Raw genomic sequence first — 27231 nt, 5'->3', positions numbered from 1 at the left:
ATGTTGAACTAAAAAAGACACAAAAATAACTAAAAAAGGCACAACAACAGACACAAAATGACTAAAAAAGACACAAAAAGAAACAAGTGACCAAAAAAGACATGAAAATGATTCAAAAATGGAAAATATAGCCCAAGACTCCATAGAGTTGAATAAATACACTGGACACTTTTCCTCCTAACCTGTACACAGTTCAACAGTTGTAGATCCTGTGTTGCATTAGAACATAAAGATCTCTTTAGGTATCATGAAACAGCTTCAGGGCGACTTCTCGCTGATAGATTTGGAAACATTTTACTTTACGAACATGAGGAGCTCCTGAGTGCACCTTCAGTTGTTCCGTCTTTGAAACCGTATCATTTAGCCTTCAGGTTCCACAAAGAAAGACGTTTTCGAGAGCTTTGAATTTGTTCACAGCTGCAGCAGCCAGTAAACTGCTCGCTGCATCACTCATGTTAAGCTTTCCAGGCAGTTTGTTTTACACCAAAGAGATGAAGGAGGGAACGGGTCAAAGGTGAAGCTTTCTGTGGATTGAGTGCTCACTTTTTGGAGATAATTTGGTTTTTCACTCTGCGGAGTAGATTTAGGAGGCAATTTCCTGCCAGCGACTTTACCTGACACCATAATTTCATCTGGGCAAACTATTATATCTGTGAGTAGGTGGGACAATCTGCATTATTTCAGACTAAACACGCTGCAGCATCTTCACAGTTTTTTCCTCCCAGCAGCTTTTGAAAGTGCACCAAATTTGTGGCCCTAAACTAGATTTTGTTTGTGGTTTCAAAACACTAATGCAACCACAAATTACACAGTTTCAGCAGCTTGATGCTCCAAAAGTTTTTTTTTGTATTGCATTACAAGTCGATACAGAAGAAACAAATACCAGTTGAAGTGAAATGGCTTATTAACACAATATATTATGCAGTAATGTCCAGTTAAATAAATTTTTAAACGCATTTAACAAACACGGTTCAGAAATATGTTCTGTTTTCTTTAGTATCTAGTATATGAAGTGTATTTATAACTATATCTTTCCTATCTCTCATCTGGTTCTGGTGTTATAATGTTGTTTAGATGGTCACATGAAAACATTGTCTTTGTTCTGCTCTCCCGGGACGTTGGCTTAAAGACAGCTGGATCCGCACCAACACTTACAAGAAGAATTCTAAAGTACAATTCCCACTTTATTCTCTTTAAAGCCTGTTGGGAGTTTCTTTTCTTCCACATTCAAGTTGTGCCAGGAACGGGGCGAGCCGCAGAGACTCCGTGCCGGTAGAAAATAACACTCAGATGCTTTTTATCGTCACATGTTGCCGCCATTCGCGATGATCAAAAAGGTTTCTGTCAGGAAGCTTGGAAACTGGGTCCTCCAAAGGTGGGGACGTCTGGCAGAGCCTGCCACCTTCAGAGGAGACGGCTCGGCTTATTAAGACTGGAGGAGCAGCGAGCTGCATGTAGCTGCCTGCTGGAACAAACTGTACACCAGCTTATACACCAAAACACGTTGAACAACGCTCGCTAGAATATAAAATGTTAGCGATTACAAAACCTAGAGTCACTTTAATTTGTAATCAGTGTAATGAATTCCTGCTAAAGCTGACAGGAAGCACATCATCAGTGAGACTTTCTGTGTTGCTAGCTCATCAGACCATGGAGTTGAGTATTTTGGTCGGTGTGTTCAACAGATTAATTTCTTAAATTGGAGTAGACGTCACGGTAAAGTCACTGGTTGGATGGATGGATGGATGGATGGATGGATGGATGGATGGATGATGGTTGGATGGATGGATGGATGATGGATAAATGGATGGATGGATGGTTGGATGGATGGCTGGATGATTGGTTGGATGGATGATGGATAAATGGATGGATGGATGGTTGGATGGACGGGCGGGCTGTTGGATGGATGGATTGATGGATTGCTGATGGATGGATGGATGGATGGATGGATGATTGATGGATGGATGGATTGATGATGGATGGATGGTGGATAGATGATGGATAGATGGATGATGGATGGATAGATGATAGATGGATTATAGATAGATAGATAGATAGATAGATAGATAGATAGATAGATAGATAGATAGATAGATAGATAGATAGATTCTTCAGTAAAGTTTACGTACCAAAACAGATGGTTTTAAACAACAGCAGCTTTATTATGTTAGCAGACATTGGTGCAATGGGTTATTTTGCATAGTTCAATTCAATTGTATTTATTTTCAACATTAATAATCTAGTTGCCATTACTGGGCAACATATTTTTAAATCGGTGCTACAAAGAATAATTTTAAGAGCAACTTAAAATGATTTTGTCGAAGAATGGAATAAATTATCCTTATTAGAATTTGTTCATGTCTATAATTTAACCTAATTATTCATAAAATAATAGATTATTAAGTTTTTGAGTCAGATCGCCCAAATTCTGTTGCAAAAGAAACTGAAAAAAGTTTAAATATTTTAACTTTGGACCTCAGTGCCGTTTACCTCTCCTGACTTTACTGACTTTATCTCGTCCATTACATTGATTATCCAGTTTGCCGTCCACCATCTGCCTTATTGTTCATGTGAATGCAGCAATATTTCTGCTTAGGTTCTTCTTCTTACAGCCCTTATTTGGTGGCGTCTCTCCAATTTCTGGAGAATGTGCCAGACCACAACACCTGCCACCTATAGAGTGTTTATGGGGCTTTACCTTTTCAAATAAACGAATATGATCGTCATTCAGCACACCTGAGTAATAGCAGGTTTAGATAAGAACATTTGGAGCATCTGGAGTTCAATCCTCTTATTTTCTCTTGACAGAAAACTAAAAGAAATTTAAGAGACCGAGGCAGTATACGTCACACTTTATGGTCAGTCAGAAAAAAAGGTCAGATTTTGGATTTTTACATGCACGCAAAGGTCCAATAAATACGACGGCTGAAGAAAAAAAGTCATATGAGAAGCATATTGACTTGAGGAACAAAATTAGAATTGATCTGGTGAGCAGAGGGAAGATTGTTTACACTTCCTGCAGTGGATTGTTATGCTGGTAGTCGGAGTGAACCTCTGGTGGAGTCAGCCGCTCATTATTCTTCCAGGCAGGCAGGCAGGCGGCTCCTCCGATTGGAAATGAGAGCGACTTCAGATGGCTTAAAAATCTTAATTGATGAAGAGGTTGGTGTGAAAGTCCACCTCTCATTCTCATCAAAACAGCTTCAAAATAGACACGGGGAGATTCACAACAAACACAACAAAAAGTGTTTTCTTCACCACTTCCATATCTCCACCGAGAGACTGTCTTCCTTTTAAAAACACAAGAAAATCTCTCTTTATTTTAATGTAGATTGATTCTTTAATGGCATAAATTACAGTTGTTTTTAAGGAGCAGGAAGGCTCACAGGCTGCAGTTAATCATTTATTAACGTGCAGATAATGGAATAAGTTGTACAAATTAAAATGTTCCTTTTAATAGGACGGCGCAGTGTTAATACCGTCCATTTCAGATAATTAAATACCACCTCAACGCTGATACTTTATCAATTAATTGCTGCGTTTTACATTATCCAGCCAGTGCTTTAACGAGCAGCCGCAGCCTGGACTGTTTAGTGACCTTTTTTACAGCTTTTTATTGTGTTAGGAGTCGTATTCTTTCACTTTCAGTTTATCTTCTTAGATAAAATCACATTTTCTTTTCTTTAGGTTTTAGTCATATTCTTTATTTGTGCAAATCCAATATACTGTAATTTAGTCCAATCCGATACAGTCCAGTTGAATCTAATAAGATACAATTCAGTTCAGTCAGTTTCTGTCAAAACACATCCAAAGCCTTAATGTGACATTTTCACACATGGAAGCTCATTTCGTCACATTTATGGTGAGTTATAACATCGCCTGGAAGTAAAGGTTGCAATAATTTAAAACAGGTTTTTTTTTTAACCTGTTTTAATAAAACCCACAGAACCTGTATGATTGTTCCGAGTTCTTGCAGTAAAATAGAAAGATGTATTCCTGGAACTAAGTTCTTAAACTATCAAAAGCTTACTCTGGTCAGGAAATTACCTCAAATTCATTGTCTGATTAACAACTTGAGACATGAGAATGTTGTTAAAGTTGTCTAAAACAAGATTGAGTCCCATCTTAAAATAAGGTCCATTAACCTACGAATTCTGCATTTATACCCAGAATCTGTTTATAGAGATTAACATCATGGTGCGGGGAGAGGAAAAGTAATTTAGATTTTATCTTTTGGGGACCAGGAATGTCTGCACAAAATTTACCATGATTACATTGTTTATTATTTATGTTGGCGGACATTAGCAGGCTTGAGTCATGCCATTTATTTTGCTCAAGATTGCTTAAAAGGTTATTTACATCAAACTGAGATATTAGAGAAAAACATGAGTGTGGGTTAGACCTTCAAAACAGCGTTCTAAGAAACTATGATTGTTCCGAGTTCTTGCGATAAAATAAAAAGATGTATTCCTGGAACAAAGTTCTTAAACTATCAAAAACTTCCTCTGGTTGGGAAATTGCCGAAAATTCATTGTCTGATTAGCAACTTGAGACATGAAAATGCCGTTAGAGTTCAAAACAGCGTTCTAAGAAACTATGATCGTTCTTGTTCTACGGGCAAAATAAAAATTTTGATTCTTGTAGCTAAGTTCTAACTATAAGGAACTTACTCTAGTCAGTAAAATGCCTAAGATTAATTGTCTGATACTCATCTGAAGATAGCCAATGGTTTTGGAGATTCATCATTTGGACAATGCGTTCCACCTCAAAATATGGTCCCTACATATTCTGCATTCATATCCAGAATTAGTTTGTAGAGTTTAACCTCATGGTGACACAGGAGTAAAAGTCAGGGCACCACCAAAGTCATGAGGAATTTTCTTCTGGGGACAAAGGGTTTTGATTTTGAAACAATTCTAAATAATTTAATGGAATTATTCCCACTAAAAGTTGAATTAACCACAGTGGATTCAACTCATTGGATTTAAAATCGTAAAGAAACTCAGTATGTGGAAGCATCTCGTTTACCACCTGTTTGTCCATCTGACTTCTTGTTATGATGTCAGTCAGTCAAAGTTGTTTTCTTTTAAATAAATACTTTTAAATATGAACATGATCTTTTTTCAGGGTTGGTACGGGTGCTTGAAATCCTTGAAAATGCTTAAATTCTAATGTTGAATTTCAAGGTTTGAAAAGTGCTTGGATTTTGGATGAAGTGCTTGTAAATGCTTGAAATTCTTACTGTATTCTCTGACTATAGACAACCGCATTTTCAATGGAAAAAAATATATAAACTGAATAGCCTATAGCCTATAATCTGAAATGAAGACCGATCCGCCTGCGTCTTCTTGTTTCTGAGATGTTTCTTGTTGCTCTACCCTGTATCTTCTTACTGAAGGGAGTTTTTCTAATTCCTACTGGATGTGAGGGCTCCTGAAGTAGCCTATTTGTGGGTCTTTCCTCCTAGTTTGGGTCGTGTATAGCTCCACCAGTTGATGATTTTTGTGAGCTTACTTTTTGCTCCTAGCCCCTAGATTCCCATACCAGTATGTTTTATGAGATTAGAAAACTACTTTTAGTTGTTAAAAGTGTAATACCATTGCTGGTGGTATTGTTAAGTGAAATTACCCCTTTTAGTATCGAAGTACTCATCTAAAACATGTCATTTACAACTGTTGAAAGGTGCTGGAAAAGCTTGAAAATGGACCTTGAAAGTCCTTGAAAAGTGTTTGAATTTGACCACTGAAAAAGTGTACGAACCTTGTTTTTTTTACTGTAATAATTTTTGACTTGTTTTGTGTCATTACAGTTGTGTAGTAGATGCAGATGGACGTGCTTGGCTCTCCTTGTTGCCTCTGAGCTTGTAAAACAGTATTTTGCATCATTCAGCTGACTGTTGCCAGCACCAAGTACTGTCTGTGCAGGTCCATGTTATAGATATTGAGATATTTCAGAGTAGATCAAGTGTTGACGGACGTTACCACGCCACTTATTTAGCCCAACATTTAATCCATCAAAGATGCAGGAGAGCAGCACTGAATACACAAACTGAAACCTTTAAAAGGCCCGACAAGAAAAGAAAAAAGCAGGAGAAATCAGACAAGTTGGAGGCAAGTCGTGCTGCCACTCTGAGTAAGAGTGAGGCGGTGAATGATTGTAGCATTAGTCTCCAAATGACGGTTATTTACATCAAACTGAGATATTAGAGAAAAACACGAGTGTGGGTTGTACTCGAGACGCAGAGAAGCTGAAGTAGAACGTTCCAAGAGCGAGTCAGCCTCCCGCTCGCCTGATTGATGAGCATTCTGGGAAACATCATTCTGAACTCCCGGTGATCTCCAGAGGATTTATTAGCATCCTATTATGTTCATCTTATAGTAGCAGCTTCTCTGGTACACTCTTGGCAGGCACCTGAGTAATGATGATTTTGTTGCTCTGCACTCCCGGGCTACATTCACAACACGGGCTTTCAGGCTCGGCTCCAGATTTCTGACTCCTATCTGATTTTTTGGATCACTGTTCACGTCTCCGCTCGAATGTAATAAATATCTGATATCAATACGAGCTGACAGCGATGTCAGGAAGCGTTCAGAGGGGAAGAAAAGCCTCCGCGCCTCCACTGCTGCCAAATTTACACCCAAGTTGGTGATAACCAAAATTATGGCTGCATGTCAAGTGGAAGACGGATGAATAACAGAGTGAAACGAACATGATATATGAAGAGCAGACTGTGGACAAATATCATAACTCCTCCGTGAAAGACTCCTTCCATTCATCCAAAGCTTTAAAGGTGCAGAATGTAATGCAGAGTCTTATTCCCCGGCTGTCAGGAGCAGATTTGTTCTTTAGTGGCTTGTACCAGTGATTTAGCAGAGCTTGCAGATTCAACATTTTCCTGCTATTTTGAATTTTCTCTTTGGGACAAACACTATTTACAGACCTGCTGTAGGAGTCGTGTGCAGTTAATCACTCATGGATTGTATATTTAAACCTCTGAAGTCCAGGAGATTTTGGTTCAAATTTGTCAACTCCCTATGCATTCCTTTCTGTCTCTGTTTAGCATCTTTCAGTCTGTCCTTACATCACATGCATGGCTCCTTTTTCTCCACACAAACTTGGCTATCAGTCCGATTTTTCATTTTATTTTAATTAATGTATAAAGCTGCCAGGAACCCAAAATAAAAACAAAAGACACAGGTGTCTATAGAAATGTACCTTTTTTTTTTTTTTTTTTTTTACCATTTATACACACAAAAACAGAAAAAATAATAAATAATAAAACTACAAAACTGTCTATTTGCATGTAAATTAAAAATAGTAATAGTAAAATCACATGATCTGATCAACTGACGATGTAGGTGATTTTACCGGTGACCGGCATCATGAGGAGATGATTTAGGCAAAAAAAAACAATTTTGACAAAAAATGACTTAGGCGATTATTTTAACAGGGTGACGATATCAACGTGTGTGTTTCCATCTGACTTCTTGTTATGTCAGTCAGTCAAAGTTGTTGTTTTTTTAAAATAAGACCATGATCTTCTTCTGACTTTAAAGGGAAACTTTGCCAATGTTTTACTTGTTTTGTGTCATTACAGTTGTGTAGTAGATGCAGCTGGTGTTTGGCTCTCCTTGTTGTCCCGGTGCTTGTAAAACAGTATTTTGCATCATTCAGCTGACCTTTGCTGGCACCAAGTACTGTCTGTGCAGGTCCATTGTTATTGTTTTTGTATAATTTCTTTCATAGCTACCCAGTAGTGTTCTTCTTTATTCAAATCCAAACATTAATATTTTAGTGGAAGTTCACATTTTAGCACTGGAATGCAACTTTTTGAAGCCCTTCTGAAATCTTTTTCCTACATGACCTGACGTAGGTTTCTGGGTCAGGGATGGGCAACTGGAGGCCCGGGGGCCGCATACGGCCCGCACCCTCACTTGAAGTGGCCCTCAGTACAACTACATGCATTTGAGCATGAAATCTTAAAAGTTCAGTGTAAAAATGCACAAAATTACTTCTTGCAATTAATGTTGGTCTGCTGTTCTTGCACTGACAAAAAAAAAGAAATCACAGTAAGTGGTTATTTTTTGTTTGCTTCACACCTTTTGTATTCCTATTTATACTGTTATTCACTGCAAATTATTTGGTTCTTAGGATAAAACAAACTTTGATTTAAAAGTCTTAGATAATTTATCTGGTTTTAAGAGTTAATTTCTTGTTTTAAGTATTCAACATGCTTATTTCTATGCCACGTTAGTTCAAATCATTTTTGATACTTATTGATACTTCTTTTTATTTTTGCCGGGCACTTTTTGCTGCTGTTACACTGTAAATGTCCCCATTGTGGGACTCGTTTCTTTTTTTTATTAAACCTTTATTTAACCAGGAAAGGTCCCATTGAGATGAAAAAAATCTCTTTTTCCAGGGAGTCCTGGCCAAGACAGAACAGCAGCACAAACGAAGAGCAAGTCAAAATAAAACAGACACAAGACACACAGATAATATTACAACACATGGTGGTATATGACTCTAAAAAATGCTAAAAGTACAATACAAATCATTAACATTTTCACAATTTTATTTGTGGATTTAAAGGCATTCAGAGAGATCAGATCTTTGGTATCAGATCTAATAAAGGGATATCTAATCTAACATAAAAGTCACACAATAACACAATTAGGCACAATTAGCAGATTAGTGTATCAATCGACCAACAACTCCTCTTTCTGAAAGGCAAAATTACTGTTTTTTTCAAAGCAGTCTGGTGGATCTGAATTGAGTGATGTCAACAGCTGTGGACAGGGGGCTTCCAAAAAAAATGTATTTTAGCCTGTTTAAAGAATCAACATCAGTTTAAATGTACACTATATTTAAAATATGTTCATCTCTTTACCTCTCTGTCAGACAGCTCTTTCTGACGGGACACTGAAGCTGTTACCTCTGCTCTCTTCAAAGCCACCAGACTCCATTGACAGAAAAACGGCAAACATGGAAGTAGCCGGTCTGACGTTGCCGCCACCTTGTTTGGTTAGTTTGTTCGTGTTATTGTGTGACTCGGTTTCACAGCAGTATATTCTGTCCCGTTCTAAACTTAGCCCAGCACAGCTAACGTTGACTCAGTTAGTGCTAACGTTCACAGCTCACTGAGGTAACCTATGTGACGTCTTGTTGCTGAGGCCGAGTGGGCGTTTTGCATTTGAAAAACAAGGAAAATAATGCTGATGGAGGCCTTTAAACGCTCTGATATACAGTCATGGGGAAAAAAAATTAGATCCCCCCTTGTTTTCTATAGTTTCTTGTTCATTTTAATCCCTGATATAACTAAAGGTACATTTGTTTGGACAATTATAATGATAACAACAAAAATATTTCATAAGAGTTTCATTTAAGAGCTAATACCTAAACATTTTCCATGGTTTTCTTGATAATGATTTTGGTTATTATCAATATTTGTCCTAACAAATGTACCGTTAGTTATACCAGGTATTAAAATATGATATCTAGAGCTGATATATAGACATTTTCCATGGTTTTCTTGATAATGATTTTGGTTATTATCAAGAAAACCATGGAAAATGTCTAGATATCAGCTCTTAAATTAAAACTCTTATGGAATATTTTTGTTGTTGTCATTATATTTGTCCAAACAAATGCACCTTTAGTTGTACCAGGCATTAAAATAAACAAAAATTTGAAGAAAACAAGGGTGGTCTAATGATTTTTTCCATGTAACATGAAAATTTGGCCCTGTGCATATACAATCCTAACCTTTATATGGGGAGTAGAGAGTTATACCCAATAGAAATGATGTCAGAAGCCACTCAGTGATGGTCAAAGTTGTTTCTTCCATGTAAAGCTTTAAGTTTGTGCACATAGAGAGACATTCCCTTTCAAACTTGTAAAATGTCTGAATCTTCAGCAAGGAGACGATGCAGCTTTTCTCCATCGTCATGCTTTCTCATATCGTCCCCTTCTCTCCAACACCCTCATAAGTCGGGGTGCTGAACTGGGACACGTGTTCGTCTGTGGTGTGAATCGTGCTCCGCGTTCCTTAATTATCATATCTTTGGATCATCGCCTGAAAAAAAGAATTGGGAGAATTTTAGCGAGCGAGTGAGTGAGCTCTGGAGCTCTGTGACACCTCTCCTTCCTCCTCTCTCTCTCTCTGTCTCTGCAGAGCTGAGCTGTGGGATGATTTTACAGCGAGCGGTGTCGTTGCACAAAGATCCCGGGCGTCTCAATGCCACTGATGTTTCCATTACACACTTGTCGCCATGGAGACAACACCCCCCCCCCACCACCACATATTTCAGAGCATCTCTACAGTAAATCCCTCTGTTCTCCCTCACACGTACCTCCCAAACTCGTGGCCATGAGACTGAGACTGCACCCTTTTTTACTGCTGTCTGCCTCGACGTGGATCCCCCTGATCCTGCAGAGCTGAGAGGAACTGATGAGAATAACGAGACACTTCAGGCCAAAACATGGTTTTTCATGCACTGGTAAACATGTTTTCTCTCAGAATAGTGGGAAGAAAACATCCAAAACAAACATTTGGGTGTATATTTTACTCATATTTCTCCTAAATTAGCTAAAAGTTAGGGTTGCATTGCAGTGTGTTGTCCCGCGAGTTATCTCTTGCACAATATTATGTGTTTTAGACTTAGATAGACTTATTGTCATCCAGTTATACATAGACGAAATTTCAATGAATTGGCTCCTTTACATGTTCTATATAAATTACATTCAGTATATGGTCTTCAAATAGTCATTTACATTAAGAATGTATAAAATCTTTAAAAGCCGTTTTCTCAAAAGGAGTTTTTTCTCATAAACCTCAACTACCCTTTTCCACCAGGGCAGTTTGAGGGTCGGTTCGGAGCCGGTGCCTAATCTGGAACCAGTTCTTGGTGTTTCAACAGCCAAATAACTGGCTCCCTTCAGGAAAACTGGTTCCAGAGCAGCACCAACTCTCTGACCATGAACTAGCATGTCAGGGGCTGGGGGCGGGATTATCGTGACCAAAAAGACCAAATTGAACATATATTATACATTATATTTGATGTGATCGATACGGGCTAGCATTAGCTTACAACAAACCTTAATATTAACATCTTAGTTTAGTGTTTATTTCCAAACTTGGCACAGTTGACTCAGTAAGTGTTAAAGTTCAGAGCTTAAATTGTGTCTGCGTTTTGCATTTGAAAAACCCTGAAAATAACGCAGATGGAGACGGCCTCTAAACGCTCTGATATAGCAAGAAAAATGTGGTCCTGTGCATATACAATCCTAACCTTTATATGGGGAGTACAGCAGTATACCTAAATAAGTTATGTCAAAAAACCACTCACTGATGGTCAAAGATCAAGACGAGCAGAACAGATGTGTTGTACCAGTTGTATTTGGCTGCTAATGTTGGCTCGCAAAGGCAGGAGCAACATTTGTAAAGAGAAGACGTAGTTCGCCGTTGTTGTTATTATAGTGGCAGAGAGCGGAGATGTTTCAAGACGTAAACTGTGACGTATAGATGTAGTTCTCTAGTCGTGGAAAAGCAAACAGCTTTGCATGTTGAACCAACTGTGAACCAGCACCAGAACTAGGTTTGTGTTTGGCAAAAATGGGTATTTTCAGCTCCACTTACAGACATTAAAACTGACCAGTTTTATTCCTAACTATATTCTGAAGGTTTTTACGATCAGTCATACCCTGATTTATACAACATTTTGCACCTAAAAACTATAATTTTGTTTCTAAAAACTATAATATTTTCTGATTTATGAAATGATTAAAGGAGATATCCAAATTTCCTTCTGTAGAAAACTTTGAATCTAATATATCAACAAGATAATATAAATAATATAATAATATATATGCAAATTAGCACATATTTAATGCGTTCACACCACATTTCCATACCTAAACATAAAATATCAGAAAACTTATGATGCTAAAGAATCATGTCTTAAAGCAGTGGTGGAAGAAGTATTCAGATCCCTTAATTCAGTAAAAGTACTAATACCACACTGTGAAATGACTCCACTACAAGCAAAAGTCCTGCATTTAAAATTTACTGAAGTAAAAGTACAAAAGTATCAGCATCAAAATGTACTTAAAGTATCAAAAGTAAAAGTATTCGTTATGCAGAATGGACCCACTCAGATTGTTTTATATAGTCCAAATATATTATTAAATGATTTGTATCGATGCATATATGTAAGCAGTGTTTTAATTTTGTAAAGATATGGCTCATTTTAACTTATTAATATACTGTTATGAGGTTTAATTTTTAAAAAAATGTCTAATCACTTTAAATTGATCATATATTTCATGTTAAATCTCCATCTGAAAAGTAACTAAAGTTTTCAGCTTAATGCCTCTAAATGTAGAAGTATAAAATCACAATCAATGGAAATCCTCAAGTAAAGTACAAGTACCTCAAAATTGTACTTAAGTACAATACTTAAGTACAGTAAATGTATATTGCACCCTTGTCTTAAAGTCAGTAACAAGCTGTGGAAGTTTCCTGGTGATATCTGTAAGTACATCTTTAATATTTCCCCTTAATGACTTCTGTATTTCCCTCTCAGGTAGTTTCATTTCAGAAGTGGAATCTGTTCCCCCCTGTGGGCGGATTGCACATTTTTTGCATTCATCCAAACGCACACTGTCATGCGTCCAGATTGACAAATAGCACGCGCCTCACCTTGGGGCATTGTTGACTTCTCGCAGGAGGGCTGTTTGTTATTGGAAATGTGGTTCAGACGAGGTTGACACTTCCCACTAACCCCCTGGTGCTTTCTCGCTGATAGAATTTTATTATTGGCAAGTCCTGGGTGATATCATATCCCTTCGCCCTATTGCCCCACAGCGAGTGAAACGCAATAACAGGAGAATTGATTATACGTGGACCACAGAGCAGCACTCAGAAAATGTGTTTACTGTAGTCTCCCTCCCGTCTAAATGCCAAGAATCAGCTCTCAGCAGACGCTCCTGTGCCCGATGAATGATTAATGAGTCCGAGTGCTTCCATAACCGGCCTCACAAACACATTTCCACACAGGTAGATCAGCGGCGTGGCAGAGCTTTGGCTGCGAAATATAGGAGTTTAACATGCACAGATTCAGGTCAGAGAGGAGAAGGTTACTGGTTTAAATCTCTGACACACCTGAGAAAATACATACTGTCACTGCACAGGCAGTCCTGGGGAAATAATTGTTATTAATGTTATGGTTTTTTTTTACTTTTCTTTTACTGTTGCATTAAACCGAATCCTGGTAAAATAATGATTATTAGTGCTTTTGTTATTGTTATTTTAATTTAAAATTATTGTTATTATTGTTGTTTTTGTTCTTCTTCTTCTTATTATTATTATTATTATTATTATTATGTACTTTTGTATTTACTATAACACTATACCAAATCTTGGTAAAATGAATAGTATTTATTTTTTTAACTTTTTTAAAATTAGTATTTAACTTAACCAAATCCTGTTAAAAAATATTGTTATTATTAAATTATTTTTATTTTATTTTTGTTACTATTACACTAGATCAAATCCTTGTAAAATAATAATTATTACTACTATTTTTATTATTATTTTAATTAAAAATTATTGTTGTTATTGTTGTTTTTGTTCTTATTATTACTGTTGTTATTATTATTATTATTATGTACTTTTGTATTTACTATAACACTATTTATTTTTTTCCTTTTTTTAAATTAGTATTTCACTTAACCAAATCCTGTTAAAAATATTATTATTAAATTGTTTTTATTTTATTTTTTGTTACTATTACACTAAATCAATTTTTTTATATTTTTTTTTATTTAACTTTTTTTTACTATTATGTTACTATAACACTAAACCAAATCCTCGTAATATAATAATTATTACTACCATTGTTATTATTATTTTAATGTAAAATTATTGTTGTTGATGTTGTTTTTTAATTACTATTTGACTTAACTAAATCCTGGTAAAAAAAATATTGTTATTATTAAATGAGTTTACTTTTTGTTTAAGCTACTGTTAAACTAAATCAAGTAATGTTTTGGTGTATTGAGACGTTATCGGCCCGTTTACCTTGGAGATTGTTTCTGTCTCCAAATATTTGATTATTCATGGTGATAAGCTGCCTGTTTTAGTCCTTTTTATTGTTACACACAGACCTTTTAATTTCTCTATTTTCATGGGATTGCGTTGTCGTAATTTTTATATTATATTCTGAAGGACATTAACTGTCTGAGTTTGGTACAGAGTCAGTATGTAACTGTGACTCGGTGTTCCAGCTCCCCGAGGCTCACCTGATCTTTCTCTATTCAGCGCTGGTGCTGAGGTACTTTATACAAACTGAGGATGTTGGTGTCACCAAAGTGTCTTGAAGGTCTTCGGCACCATCAGATTTTCTTTATACCATAAAAAATAACTGTGTTAGTGTTGAAATAGCTGCTAGAACATGTTCAGGCCTCACATAAAAGAAGGCCTCTGCATCTTTCAGACTACCTGTGACACTTAATTTATATTAAATCCTGATATTCAATGAAAGATATGAACCATATCTTATTCTACTTACTTATGGTGTACTTTCTGTGGCTCAAAAATGTTTCTAGGTTTTGAAACGTTGAATTGTTTCTGTTCAATCTTCTCCCTCTGTTGTTCTGTACTCTGCCTGATACCTTTAACAACACCACGTTAACACCATTAAGTGTTGATACGTGAGATGTTGTGCACCTGAAGAATGTCACACATCTGCTTTTGGCCCTTTCTGAGAGGTCAAAGCCACATTTTATTTTTTACACGTCAGATAATTTGACATTTAGTTGGGAGCCAAATGTCTCCCCAACCTCAACCTCCTCAGCTTTATCACTCTTAAAGGGAAAGTTCAGGATTAAGGACATTAAGTTGTTTGAAATACTTGTAGTGGATGCTAAGCTGTTAGCTTACCTTCCGAGCTACGGTGTCTTAGTTCTGGCCAGTTCTGATCGTAGAATAGATAGTTAAGGCAAGCTGGCAGAGTCATAAAACTACAAGGTTTTACTCAACAAAACTACATTCATTAAAAGGTCACCCAGTCCACCACAATACCCTTTTGCAGATATTTAAGATTAAAAAAAAAAAACATAAGACAGAAAAGTATTTAAGAGTATTTAAGGCAATGTCCCAAGGACAGGACTTTAGATAAGTTTGCACAAATCATTTTTTCTCAAGGAAACCCTCATTTTTAAAGGGATAGTTCGGGATTTTGGACATTAAATTGTACCAAATACTTGTAGTGGATGAAAAGCTATCTGCTTACTTTTATTTATATAACGTTAATTAACTTTATTGACATGTTGCCGTGGATACGCATTGTTCTGCTTTTCTCCTGATGACGGCTCGCCTTGTTAGTGACCTGTCAATCAAAGGTAGCCACGCCCCAAATCATATGATTCTTTATCTTCTATTTCTTTCTAAATAGGGCCATTATTTGAACTGTTAACATTAAATTGTCTTGAAGAAGATTTTTTACTAGTGATTGAGACTATAGTGTTGTCCTAAAAAAAAGTTCTGAGGTAATAAATCAAGTGAGAAGTTTTCTCATTTTGTATTGAAATGAATGAACCCAAATGCTTCTGCAGCCACCGTCAGCGCCCCCTGTTGGGATTTTTGGTAGAATGCAGCTTAAGGCACTTCCTGGTTTGCCTCCCTGCTCAGACCCGGAGGTTACCGCCTGGTGAAAACGTGCAGATTGGGTGCAGCCACATGCCTCAAACATTTGAGATTTTATTGCAATATCTTAAACGGATTTCCAGTATTTCATTACACCGCGTACTTAATATTATGACACAATAATCTATCACTCTGTCAGACTTCTTCACCATCTCTACTTTTATTTCTGACCCTGGAACACAGATACCTGACTTCCTTCTTTTAAGTAAAGAATTTCTTCTGTCTCCAACATATAAACAACCTTTTAGTGTCTGTCTGAGCTCGCCCAGTGAAGCCAGCACCAGTAAAACTTAATGGAGCTGAAACCTGTGAAACAGCACAGAGAAATGTGACAGAATGAAACAACTCTTTTTCTCTTTCCAAAGAGAAAATGTTCTCACATGCGTTTTACTAAATCACCTGACTCTAATTGCTTGTAGCTCTTAGCAGCTCCCTGTAAATGTTTCCCCGGATAAATCAACACAGGGAGGAAATGTAAGTCATCAAAGGCTATTAATGTTTCCAAGGTGACCATGTTTCTCAAAATGACCCCCTTCTACAGACACATTACCACCCACGTCCTGTCCGCCGCCTCTCGCCCTAATCTGTCATTTTCCCACCGTTTAGTTCGGCTTTGACGTCACGCAAACCTGGAGAAAGAAAAAGCTGAGTGTGTTAGTCATCGTGGCCCACCACCGATCCTGAACAGCCCATAATAATCAGACAAGCTGTTTGCCTCGATTACACAGAGTGACACATGAAGCCAAGTGCTGCGACAATCACACCACTTTCTGCCCCAGTATTTATAACAGTAACACGGAACATTTCCTCCATCAAAACGTCTAAAAATGACCCGACACACGTTATGTATTCTGTGAGTTTTATGCTCGCATTATCCCAAAATGTTAAACAATGTTTAAACTGCAGAAATCTGCCATTTGATCAAGGACACAGTCTGTTTCTGTCGCCTGTCAGTGGCATCTTAAACTCTTTGTGCATGCGTCAGCGTCGTGGTTGTCTGCCAGAAGCTTTTTATCCAGTCAAAGACACATTTTTTTGGATACACTTTTCAATACACGTCGACATCCGCAGCGCCATCTGCACATTTGCACTCAGCTCTTGCACTTATCTATCTGTATGTTTATATGTATTGAATATTGAATGTTTTTCTAGAGATGCTCTGCTGTCTCATTGTTCCTGTAACAATGACAATCAAGTACTTTGAAGTTTCGGTCCTTTGAAGTTTAAATCTCGATCTCAGATTGAAGGATCTTAGTCGTTGCATGTTATGTTATAAGAGAAACAAGCTGAGGAAATGCTCAGTTGTAGCCTCTTAGTACCAAACAGCATCAGAGAAACTATTATTTTTAAGGTGAAACTGCTTTATTCAGTTATTTTATTAGTTTAAACCAACAGATCTGTTTGTTTTGGAGAGCAGGAGACCTTTGCAGATAATTCGGCTCCTGTTAAAAAAAACCTCAATGTTTGGCTGTTAAGTTATAAGAGAAAAAAGCTGAGCAATATTAGCAGCTGCTCCCTTGCTGGTGTACCAAACAGCATCAGAGAATCCAATATTTTAAAGGTGAAACTCTTTTATTCAGTTACTTAACCGGTTTAAACTAACAGATCTGTTTGTTTTGGAGAGCAGGAGAACCTTGCAGATAATTTGGCTCTTGGTAAAAACCTCCTGTAAGTTTGGATTTTAAGATATTGAAAAAACAAGCTGAACACATTAGCAGAAGCGGCCTTACCAACGTGCCAAACTGCACCGGAGAAACATATATTTTCAATATGAAACTGCTTTATTCAGTGATTTTACTGGTTTAAACCAACAGGACCGTTTGTTTTGGAGAGCAGGAGACCCTTGCAGATAACTCGGCTCCCAGTAAAAACCTCCTGAACGTTTAGATGTTAATTTATCAGAGAAACAAGCTGAGAAAATGCTCAGTTGTAGCCTCTTAGTACCAAACAGCATCAGAGAAACCAATAATTTTGAGATGAAACTGCTTTATTCAGTGATTTTACTGGTTAGAATCAACAGATCTGTTTGTTTTGGAGAGCAGGAGACCCTTGCAGATAATTCGGCTCCTGATAAAAAAAACTTCTGTAGGTTTGGATCTAAGATATCTTTAAGATATTAAAAGAAACAAGCTGAGCAAACATTAGCAGCAGCTCCCTTACCGCTGTGCCAAACTGTACCGAAGAAACATATATTTTTAACATGAAATTGCCTTATTTAGTCTTTTTACTGGTTTAAACCAGTAGATCTGTTTGTTTTGGAGAAAAGTAGACCCTTGCAGATAATTCAGCTCCTGGTAAAAAACCTCCTGAATGTTTGGTTGTTAAGTAATTAGACAAAAAAGCTGAGCAAACATTAGCAGCAGGTCCCTTGCCGAAGTGCCAAACAGCAACAGAAAAAAACAATATTTTTATGTGAAACAGCTTTATTCTGTGATTTTACTGGTTTAAATCAACAGGACTGTTTATTTTGGAATGAAGGAGACCCCTTTGGATAATTTGGCTTCTGGTAAAAACCTCCTGAAAGTTTGGATCTTAAGATATCAAAGAAACAAGCTGAGCAAGCATTAACAGCAGCTCCCTTACCGATGTGCCAAACTTTACCGGAGAAACATACATTTTTAACATGAAACTGCCTTATTCAGTGTTTTGACTGGTTTTAATCAACAGGACTGTTTGTTTTGGAAAGAAGTAGACCCTTGCAGATAACTCGGCTTCCAGTAAAAACCTCTTGAATGTTTGGTTGTTAAGTTATCAGAGATAAAAGCTGAGTAAACATTAGCAGAAGCTCAGCTCTAGTCCTGCTGCCAACCTGCCAAAACACAGATTTTTTAAACATGAAACTGCTTTATTCAGTGTTTTTACCAGTTTTAATCAGGATGTGTATTTGTTATGGAGAGGAGGAGAACTCTGCAGATTAAACCTCCTCAACAAGACTTCATCACTTAATGACTGAGAGAAACTGACTGCCACAATCACCATCTTAAAAAACAACATCTTCATTATTGCTGTAAGTTTATGCATTATGTAAAACTAACAGATGTATAAACTAACAGATGGAAGCAGCAGTAGAACAGCAACTTGTGTTCTGTGAGGTAAAATTACTGGTTTTGTCAATGGAGTCTGGTGGCTTTGAAGAGAGTGATAAATACTGCTGTGGACAGGAGCGGCAAAACATATTTTTGCCGCCTAAAAAGATCAATATCACTCTAAATGTGCACTATATTAAGAATATTTTCATTGCTTTGCTGTCAGACGGCCCTTTTAGATGGGAAACTAATGCTGTTAACCCTCTGGGGTCTGAGCCTATTTGCCCCTTATATACCACATAATATTTACTATACTCATGTTTGGTATTTCTTATTTTCTCAGCACAACTTCAACATGATCTGACTAATATTTTTTCACTTTAACCTACTTAATTAACTTATTGAGCCCAAAAATACACAAAAATCATGAAATTTGGAATAAAATTATACTATTTATGACAATAAAAAACAGAAATATGCTCAATGAACTGTTTCGGACCTGAAAAATGTAAACATAGGTTGCAAATATGAACATATAAAGGTAAAATTCAAATATAATAAAACTATACACAAAAACTTACCATAAAAACATGTTTATTTATAGGAACAGTGTTAGATGATTAGGCCTCTTTTTTCCATTTTTACTAAATGCCACGCCTGCCTCGTCCCATCTTCTTTTACACTTGAATAAATATTTTTGTACTATCAAATTAAAACGATCATATCTTTGGTTTTACATGACCTCGGAACATCAAACGAAAAACTGGAGAAAGTTTCAAGACCTCGTTTTTTTTGTTACGCCGCTTTGAAAAAGGCCACGTTATCTGATTACTATAGACCCCAGATAATTAAATGTTTCTGTTCGAAGCCACCAGACTCCATTAACAAAAACAGCGATTTTACCTCACAGAACGAAGGAGTGGCTGATCTCATGTTATAGCTGCTTCATTCAGTTTCTTTGTGTTATTGTGGGAAACTGCACGTGGCAGATATTCTGTGCTGTGATTTCAAAATATAGCACGGTTAACATCACTGTAATGAATTATTCTGTAGTCATTTCATTTTACTTAATATATTTGATAAAATGTATTAAATATAAATGCGTCCTTGATTTTTAGGCAGTTGTTTAAGTAACTTTAATATAAAAATGTTTGAGATAGAATCTACTTATTTTGATCACATTAAATATAATCTTTATGTGTATGTAATTCTAAATCAAGAGAATTTTGAATGAATCCAACACAATAGAATTAGTCTGTTTTTAATTGACATTTAACACTTCCTGTTAAGTTGTTATTAACTCAACTTGTAACCTAGTTAGATTTAATGGTAACGCTTTACAATAAGGTCCTTAATAACCATTAATTAACAAGTAATAAGGCATCGTTCTCGCTTTAGATCCGGTAGTTGCAAAAAGCATAGTTAACTTATAGTTAACTTATAATAGAAGAGCAATAAAGTATATTTTAATATCAATAAGCAAACAAAATAACATTAATAAAGGCATGGCAAAGACATAATGGGTGGGTCATGGGTGTTTGTAATGCCATTATTAACACTTATATAAGCTTATAAACACACAATAATGTTAATAAGCACCTTGTAAGGACTTACAAGGGCCTTATTACTTGTTAATTAATGGTTATTACAAGGACCTTAATATAAAGCGTTAATGATTTAATAAATAATATCGCGTGCAATCTGTTGCCTCAATTTTATTGAGTAGCTATTATTTATCTTTTTTTACATTTTTTGCGGCATTTCCATTTTAAACCCATAAAAGAATGCAGCAGCAGTCTACCTGTAAGTGAAGAATACTTCTCCCACCACTGTTAAAACTATTTTATCTGTTATTGTGACAGACATATTTCTGCTCTCCCTTTGAAGCCAGGACAGATTTCCTCTCTGCTTCACTTACATTTAATAAATTGTCAGCAGTGTTGTGCTGACTGATAATCCATCAAAGCAAACACACAACGGAGCGTTTCTGAAGCAAAGAAACAATGTTGCAATCAGTGTCGTGTTTTTTCAGGTGATTCGCTGATTTGTCTCCAAACTCTTCTCCTCCTGTCTAAACTTCACTTGTATCTGTGTTTTCCTGCAAGTTTTGGAAGCAGATTTTTTTGTTGTTGCAGTTTGTTATCAATTTACAAAACAAGTCAAAGTTGCTGCAAATGATAGCTTTGAAATATTACATAATGGTTTATAAATAATGAGTTTTAGCCCGTGGCAGTGCAGACAAACGCTGACAACCTCTGCTTCCAGTTAACTTCACACCAACGGTGTAAACACTTTCCAGACGAACGATGAATATTTCATCTTTATAATGATTTCATCAACAGTGTTGAGCAGCTGTCAGAGTTACTGACGGGAGGCTGGATGGATTTACCAACCGAGCGGCTTCACAGGCTGCACGCCTCACTTTTTTAGACTCTTTCTACAGTGTGCTGAAAGTGGAAAATAATAGGAGAAACAGGGTGAAATCTTTTTGTCAATCCAAAACAGTAGGGATGTAACAATTCTCCAAAAAAGAAAACCAATCTCCACAGTGACTTCATCTTTTCTTCTTATCTCTCCTTCGGATAGTCAATGTTCACCAGGTTTGGTCCCATTTGGAGAAAGTTTTGGTCTAGTCTACTTGCACATATAAAGTCATGGAAAAAAATATTTGTTTTCATCATTTTGTTGTTCATTTTAATGCCTGGTACAACTAAAGGAACATTTGTTTGGACAAATATAATAACAAAAATAGCTGATAAGAGTTTCATTTAATTTGATAATAACCAAGAACATTATCAAGAAAACCATGGAAAATGCTTTCAACAAATAAATGATCTGGGTGAGGATGGACAGGATTGTATTTGGCCTAAAATAAACATCATGTTAGTCTGAAATATTTGAGCCACACTTGAAGAAAATATCCACCAGTAACAAATAAATAACCCACTTCTTCTGTTTTCACTGAAACATTACTACTACACGGGAGCATTTTCCTAGAAAACACCTGCAGACACCATAGACTATAAATAATGGACGTAGTCACCATGACATTAAGTGAAAACATTTATATATATGTATCTATATATATATATATAGATATATATAAATAACTTTATTGACATGTTGCCATGGATACGCATTGTTCTGCTTCTGCTTCCCGCCTTGTTAGGGACCTGTCAATCAGAGGTAGCCACTCCCCAAATCATATGATTCTTCATCTTCTATTTTCTTCTAAATGGGGCCATTATTAGAACTATTAACATCAAATTGTCTCAAAGAAGATTTTTTACTAGTGATTGAGACCATAGTGCTGTCCTAAAAAAAAATTCTGAGGTAATAAATAAAGTGAGAAGTTTTCTCAATTTGTATTGAAATGAATGGACCCAAATGCTTCTTCAGCCACCGTCAGCGCCCCCTGCTGGACGTTTTGGTAGAATGCAGCTTAAGGCACTTCCTGGTTTGCCTCCCTGCTCAGACCAGGAGGTTGCCGCCTGGCAGACACATTCTGGTGTTTAGGAACTTCATTGAACCGATTCTATAAATCAGTGATTGGAGCTGCAGAGTAAGCAGGGAAACGTTACAGATTATTACTAAACATAAACCTGGAAGGCAAATAAACAGGCTGTGAGTACATGTTGCTCCGCTGCATCCCAGCGGATAAACATCTAACTTTTAAAGGCTCTTTACAGCAGGTTTGGTGCAGAAGCTCAGCCGGCTATCAGAGGAACTCGGTTATGGCTTCGGGCCGTTGTTCTGCTGTAAATATCAGTAGAAAAAAGAACATTTTGCCACCAACATGGTGTCACTCTCAACTTACTTATACAAAGCCGTTCTCTGCAGCTGAACGTTTGCTTGATGTCAGTTGTCAGGTCGTGTTTTGATCGCCTGTTTTTCACTGATATCAGACGTTAGAAGTGAAAGTTGCATCATTGGCTCCCGCTGTGACTCCTCGTCTTCCCTCGACTACAAAAGAAATCTCTGCTGTCACGGGAAGAAGAAAAAACTTCAATTAACTCTTAGTTTCCCTCTCTGTACCGAGATGCTTTCTATCACTGCAGCTTTAATGAGAAAATAAATAAATCGTCTTTCATCATTCCTTAAAGGACCAAACCAATGTGACACTTTCAGCTCATTCAATAGAAATAATGTTTTCTTTATTAAAATCTCTTTGTAGTGCAGGTTCAGATTTTTTCTTGGATTTTTGTTGCTGTTTCTGGAAACCACTGGCTTCTCCTCACTGATTTAAATTCATTATAAGAGCTTATTTTTGTCACATTTTAGTGATGAAACGACGACTGATTTGCAGAAACTTAAACTGTCAGAAAAACAACTCTCACTCCTTAAAAACATGGAAGTATAGTTTGAATGATTCGAAAGAAAATTAAAGCAATAATTGGAACAATGGCAGATGGCCTGCTTTTCTTAATTAATCTTTATCATTTAACGAACATCTATTTATAGGGCAGAGTAGAAGGAAAATAGATTTAAGATAAAATAATAAGATTAATATTTCCTTTATTAGTCCCACAACAGGGAGGTTTCAAGTGTTACAGCAGCAAAGTGGATCGCAAAATGACAATAAATAGTAAACAGCAGTATCTACTAGAAATATAAGCAAATAAACAAGTAAAAAAATTAAAAAGTATGAACAATTTACAATATAAACAAGTAGAAATATAAAAAGTATTAACCCTTTATCGGTCGAAGAACCATATTTGGTAACTTCAGCGGATATCCAAAATAAAAATATTTCGAGAAAAAAGTTGCAAATTTACTAGATTAAAGCGGCAAATCTACAAGAAAAAAAGTTGCAGATTTAAGACATTTAAAGTGGCAAATCTGCATGAAAAAAGTCACAGATTTACAAGAAAAAAGTGTGAAGAAAAGCTTTTTTTCTCGTAGATTTGCCACTTTAATCTCGTAAATTTATTTCTCAAAATATTACCCCCCTCCCCCTGGTCCGTATGTTTGTTTGTTTACACATTCTTGCTGTATGTAATATCCTCCAATATTCTCTTGGGTTGAAATTTGGAATTTGCAAGTATTTCAATGAGTGCCCTATTAAGGGTTAACAATTAAAACAAAAATAAAATAAAAAAAGTTACATACAACATTATATACAATGTAGACACAGTCAGCAGTTGGATATGGATCATTGCACATATTAATTAAATTATATAAATATTGTACTGTGATTGCCAATGTCTGGTTTGTGTGGTCTACTGGGAGACATTTAGGGTGGATTATTCTGCTACGGATACTATTCGTGTTTCAATCAACATATTTCTCTGCACATTGTAAAGATTCTCATGAGAAAAGCTTGATGGAAAAAGTTGATCCTGTACATGTTTTACAACAACAGCTTCTAAAAGACGAGTTAGGATACATATCGCTTGAACAGAGATGTTTTGGGGCACTTTAGCTTTATAAAAACTCAGACGGACAGATCGGGAGTTAAAAATGGATGAAACTGAGAATTTCTTCTTTTTTGGAGGGGAAAGAGAGACTGACAGATACTGTACCCAACAAGACATTTCATTCTGTGTGTAATGGATCTATATAATGTGTTATTTCCACTTTGTGAATTGAATTACTGACATGAATAAACTTTTCTATAATATTCTAATTTATTGAGATGCACCTCTAAATGCACAATAAAACAAGAAGCAGAGAGAATGAAAACAACAGGAAAAAGCAAGCAGTGCAAGTGAGATTTAAAAAAAAAAAAAAACATTAAAGGTTTATTTAACCCTCTAAAGTCCATGAAACCACCTGCACATTACTCCTTCATGACGTGAAGACATAAAAATGAAGCAACATTGAACATAAAGTTCTGGCTTGAAACTCCATGCCAGATTTTTTTGGGATTATATTCAGCCAAGTAAAATCTGAGATAAAAATATAGAAGTAGATATTATCCTTATTTTACCTGTTATATGTAATATTTGTAACCTGTATTCACATTTGCAACATTTAAAATTCTGTGTATTGAAATATAATTTTCAAGATCAGATTTGATGTTTTCCTTTGTTTCTTTTGGGTTCAACATTTTTACCAAGTAAGTCAAAGTTAAAAAATGAATTATCAGGACATATAGGTGAGGTAACGCTGAAAAAACTGATACCAACATGGCATGGAGAAGATTTTTTGGTAACGCTTTATAATAAGGTCCTTAATAACCATTAATTAACAAGTAATAAGGCATTGTTCTCGCTTTAGATCCGGTAGTTGCAAAAAGCATAGTTAACTTATAGTTAACTTATAATAGATGAGCAATAAAGTATATTTTAATATCAATAAGCAAACAAAATAAGATTAATAAAGGCATGGCAAAGACATAATGGGTGGGTCATGGGTGTTTGTAATGCCATTATTAACACTAATATAAGCTTATAAACACACAATAATATTAATAAGCATCTTGTAAGGACTTACAAGGGCCTTATTACTCTTAATTAATGGTTATTACAAGGAATATAAAGCGTTACCGATTTTTTAAAGGACATAATAGCCCAAGATTTCAGAGGGTTAAAAAAATCTCACCTCAATGCGAAATAAACAAGAAATACAAAATAATGCAAATACAAAAGTCATGTAAATAAATAATCCAACTGAGGCTTGGCAGGAGGTTGAGGGGTCATAGCTTTTGAAAAGATTCTTCTTCTCCTCCTTCTGTGCCTTTGAACCTTCCTGCAGGAGCCCGTTCAGCATTAATAAAACCAGTTCATGTGCATGATTTGTATGAAATTGGCTAAAACAATCAAAATCCTTCTGAAGAAGCGTTTGCAACACAGCTGAATTGCTGCATCAGCTTCCTCTCAGTCGCCTCTCTGTGCTGCCGGCGTTGCGTCAGCTCTGCACGCCGACAATCCAAACATGCAGCGTGGGTGCAGGAATATTTGGCACAGCTCTCGCCGCCGCCGCGCCTGTTCCCATGCATTTTTAATGGGGTCTGCCCCTCTTGTCCAACAGCAGGAAGAGGGTAACTGCTGGAGCCCGGAGTCTGAGAAGCTCGCCGGCCTCCTCCACCTTGATGAATAAGTAAACACATCGAACCAGGCAGAGATGCAGTCGGTAAAACTGCGGGCTTGTAGCAAGAAGATTTGCTTTCTTCTGGAAGAAATGCTGTTTACTCGCTTATGATTCCACCGCCTGCTCCCTCTGAACTCTATTAACATTTTCCTCTGAGTCTGGAGCCATGCATCAGCTTTAATTCTGGCCGGGAGATTGCATTTCACCGCCTCAATCAAACTGCAGCAGCTCTTATTAAGATACATAATAATCCTGCCTCAGCCTTCATATACGCCTGGACAAAGGTGGTTTTAGGATTTTACTGACTGAATCTCATTCTCACTTGAAATGTAAAAGAAGTAGACGTAGCCTCGTGACATCACTTGTCGTTTTGAAGTCTTGAGTTTGACATCATTGGTGTCGACATCTTGTTTTTTTTGGTGCCAGAAGTGACCGTGATAGACGAGAGGGTTACTGTGATTTTGGGTGAATTGAGATGCTTATTTGTTACAAGGCTTCAAAGAAAATATACTTACCTGAAGAAATGAACAGCAGACTCCTCAGAGTGATTTTTAGTGCAACTGACTGATGAACAAGCTTGTTTACCAGACCAAAAGGAGACATTAAATGACCAAATAGAACACAAAATCATCAAAAAATACGTAAAATTAACAAAAAAGGCCACAAAATGACAAAAGAGCCACAAATAGAACACACAATTACCAAAATAAGATGTAAAATTAACCAAAAAAAAGACATAAAAGACAAGAGGGTTACTGTGATTTTGGGTGAATTGAGATACTAATTTGGTTACAAGGCTTCAAAGAAAATATACTTACCTGAAGAAATGAACAAGCTTATTTACCAAACCAAAAAGAGACATTAAATGACTTTTTTAGAAAACGCTAGAATTTAAGTTTTATCTGCTTTTCTGGTCAATGAACTTTAAGTCTCTTTTCCTTTCAGGTAATAATATCTCTAGTGTTCCAGTCTAGTCAATTCAAGTCATAGCAAAATAATTCATTTCTTTCATTTATACAGGTTAACCAAGCAGAATAAACTATTTAAAGACTCCACAGGAAATGAAGAGTCAAGGTTGAAGACGAGCTGCATCACAAGATGGTTTCAATATTTGTTATGTTCAGTTCTGCAAAAATGTAACATATCTCTCTGATAAAAGGGTGTTTTGAAACTGTGAAAAGATAATAAAACAGAATGAAATTATTTGCAAATCCTTTGTGACCTACTTTCAATGTAGTTAAAGTGTCAGTTCAACAAACCCAGGACGTAGTGACCAAAAAAATGCATAAATTAACCCAAAAAGAGACACAAAATTACCAACAAAGATGTAAAATAACCAAAAACTGACAGAAAATTTCCAAAAAGGGACACAAAATGACCAAAAAGTGCCGTAAAACAACCAAAAACACCCACAAAATGAAAAAAAGCCACAAAACACCAAAAAAAGTCATAAAATTAACAAACAAC

General features: G+C 36.4%; 1 protein-coding gene across 3 annotated transcripts in view; it reads left to right on the top strand.

Moving 5' to 3' along the window:
* The window catches only part of LOC131972741 (alpha-1,3-mannosyl-glycoprotein 4-beta-N-acetylglucosaminyltransferase C-like), a 68147-nt gene that overhangs the window by 23796 nt on the left and 17120 nt on the right, over positions 1 to 27231 (top strand). Inside the window, exon 1 of one of the 3 annotated variants that reach the window (XM_059334437.1) lies at positions 8769 to 9024. The exons of the other annotated variants lie outside the window; for them this stretch is intronic. The gene's annotated coding sequence lies outside the window, so the exon portion shown is untranslated. Of the gene's footprint in view, positions 1 to 8768; positions 9025 to 27231 lie in introns of those variants that run through there. 3 annotated transcript variants of the gene reach the window in all.

This window comes from Centropristis striata, chromosome 6, assembly GCF_030273125.1.
Source record: "Centropristis striata isolate RG_2023a ecotype Rhode Island chromosome 6, C.striata_1.0, whole genome shotgun sequence".
Classification (NCBI taxonomy): domain Eukaryota; kingdom Metazoa; phylum Chordata; class Actinopteri; order Perciformes; family Serranidae; genus Centropristis; species Centropristis striata.
This window is presented reverse-complemented; position numbering and strand designations above follow the sequence as displayed.